General features: G+C 42.0%; 1 pseudogene; it reads left to right on the forward strand.

Moving 5' to 3' along the window:
* The first annotated feature begins 1,113 nt into the window (after positions 1-1,113).
* On the forward strand, positions 1,114-2,467 carry LOC149221865 (DEAD-box ATP-dependent RNA helicase 18 pseudogene; annotated as a pseudogene).
* The last annotated feature ends 272 nt before the right edge of the window (positions 2,468-2,739 follow it).

Below are 2,739 nucleotides of genomic sequence, written 5' to 3' on the forward strand. Positions count from 1 at the left end.
TTGAGTTCAGTTTCAGTTGTGTCGATGATGACTCCATTGCCCAATGGGTGGAGGCACTGTCTGCTCTCCCAAAGTTCTGCGGTTCTTGGCACCTCCGCGGAGCGGCAGCTGCCATCCCAAGTGGAGCCGATGTTAGACTCCGTCTCATGTCAGAGATTGATTCTTCTTCAAAACAGGGTTTTGAAGAAGAAATCATTTAAATGTGCTTTTTAGATTATGTAGTTTGTTTGTTCTCCAGCTCTTCAAAAGGCAGCAGCAACTTCAAAGCTCCTATCTGCACAAGCACAATTCAGAATATCATTAGCAATTAGAGGCAAAAAGTTATGTGGAGAAAATACCAATTGCAGCAGTATCAATTACACAATTTCATGGTGATATTTTGAAAGATGGTACACGGATGGTTATAAAGATGCGACACTTGCAAATAGAGACAATGATGCGTTATGGTCATCGTAATCTTTCTTGGATAGTTTATGGAGACAATAAAGAGGAACCTTGAAAAGAATAATTCAGACATATTGTAAGCCCCTGCCTACAAAATGAGCATTGTGACCCTCCTTCATTAGGTACAGATGATAGTCTTTGCTGTGGTATTGATGAGTGCGCCGATTGCCTTCTAATATGTGATGCCTGTGATGGAGCATATCATACATATTGCCTTTCACCTCCAATTGAAGAAATTCCAAGTGGAAAGCTAATATTGTGCTCTTTGTTTTGCAACTGGAAAGGAATCGCTAGAGGTTGACTCATCCCATCGAAAAGAGGAAAATGTGCAAGGCACAGAAAACATTGTATATCACTGTGTTGTTTGTGAGCGGCTTGAAAACATGAAAAAGGGCTCATCATTTTTCAATCATGCATTGCAATCTTCTGCGCCTACCTCATTCAAAATATACACGTTGGAATGAAGATATGACTGCTGGAAGTGGGATGAAGGTTGCTGTTGGGATATATCAGTGCGGAATACCAGAAGCCCTCTTACAAACATCAATTGGGCAAGTTCCATTGATTAAATTAAATTACAAGTGTTTTAATTAGCATATTCAATCAAATTGCAATTAGACCTGGGAGGCATCGAGTTATAGAAGATAAATTTATGAGACAAAGGCTCAGATGTGGATGAAGCAGTCTATGAGGGAGAAAGCATTACAGTCTTTCACAAAGCTTTCTGCTAGATTTCTTCTGTGCACTCATGTGGCGGCACGGGGTCTTGATATTCCTGATGTTGACTGGATTGTGCAGTATGATCCTCCACAAGACCCTAATGTATTTGTACATAGGTTGGCCGAACAGCACGAATGGGAAGATCTGGGAATGCACTTGCGTTCCTCGTACCTAAGGAAGATGTTTATGTGGAGTTTTTTCATATCCGGAAGATCCCTCTTCAAGAGAAAAAAATCTTCAGTGACTACTTCTAACATTATTCCACAAATACGTGCAGCTGCAAAGGAGGATCGAGATGTAATGGAGAAGGGATTGAAGGCTTTTGTGTCATTTATTCGTGCGTACAAAGAGCACCATTGTTCCTATATCTTCAGATGGAAAGAATTGGAGGCAGGGAAGCTAGCAATGGGATATGGTCTACTGCAGCTTCCATCTATGCCTGAGCTTAAGCGGCGCACTTTGTTAACTGATGGTTTTGTGCCTGTTGAAGGCGTTGATCTGGGAGCGATCAAATATGAAGATAAAGCTCGTGAGAAACAACGTCAAAGGAACTCAGCTAAGAAAGAACAAACAAGAACTCATTGTGCAGAGAAAGTAGAACGACATAAAGTTGTGAGAAATGATGGTGCAGGGAAGAAATGCAGCAGACAGCAACGTGCTATCCAAGCCATTGAAGACGAGGAGAAAATGGAACGGGATTATCACTTGCTTAAGAAGTTAAAGAAAGGAGTTATTAGTGAAAGAGAATTTGCAAGAGCAACATATACTGAAGATTGTTTAGATGAGGATGAGCATGCAGATGATGATATTTCTGTGCCGTCAACTCCAACTGGTCAGAGTGAGGAACCATCCTCAAATCTCCCTTCACAAGTCCAGACTGCAAAGAAAAACAGTCATCAAAACTTAAAACATTTGCATTTGCATAAATTGGGAAGAAAGCAACAATCAATGTCTGTAAAGACAAGTGCAATTGCCAAAATTGGCAAACATCATTTGAAAGGTTCCTGTAATAGGTATATGTTGAAACAGAGTAAGGAATGGAGAATTATATCGCTACATTGCCAACACAAAGGGGGTTTTTGTACAGCCGGCTCTTTATGAAGCGTTTGGGCTCACTGTGACCGAGGTCATGACATGCGGCTTTCCGACATTTGCCACATCAAAAGGAGGCCCCGCTGAAATCATCGTTGATGGGCTTTCTGGACTTCATATTGACCCTAATAACGAAGATGAAACTAGTAACAAGGATTGCCCTCGTCCGATCGTGGTGGCCTGCATTCGGAACGCGCAAAATCAAGGATAAGATATCCAAGACAAGCTAATAGATAAATCGCATAGAGGATCGGTGCGCGACCCGTCCACAGCTGTGCGCGACTTGTTGGGTGGGCGTGACCTGTCCAGGGGGTCCCAACAGTTGAAAAACAACACGGGCGCGACCTGTTGGGCTTGCGCGACCCGTCCATACCTACATACTTAATGCTCAAACAAATAAAGGAAAGGGTCGAATGCACAAGAAAAAACAACTGGATTTTTTATAAGAGATACACTCCACATTCCATTGAACGTTTTAAATTC

Source organism: Pinus tabuliformis, chromosome Q (assembly GCF_031772625.1).
Source record: "Pinus tabuliformis cultivar Carrire ecotype Pingquan chromosome Q, CPIR1, whole genome shotgun sequence".
Taxonomy (NCBI): Eukaryota; Viridiplantae; Streptophyta; class Pinopsida; order Pinales; family Pinaceae; genus Pinus; species Pinus tabuliformis.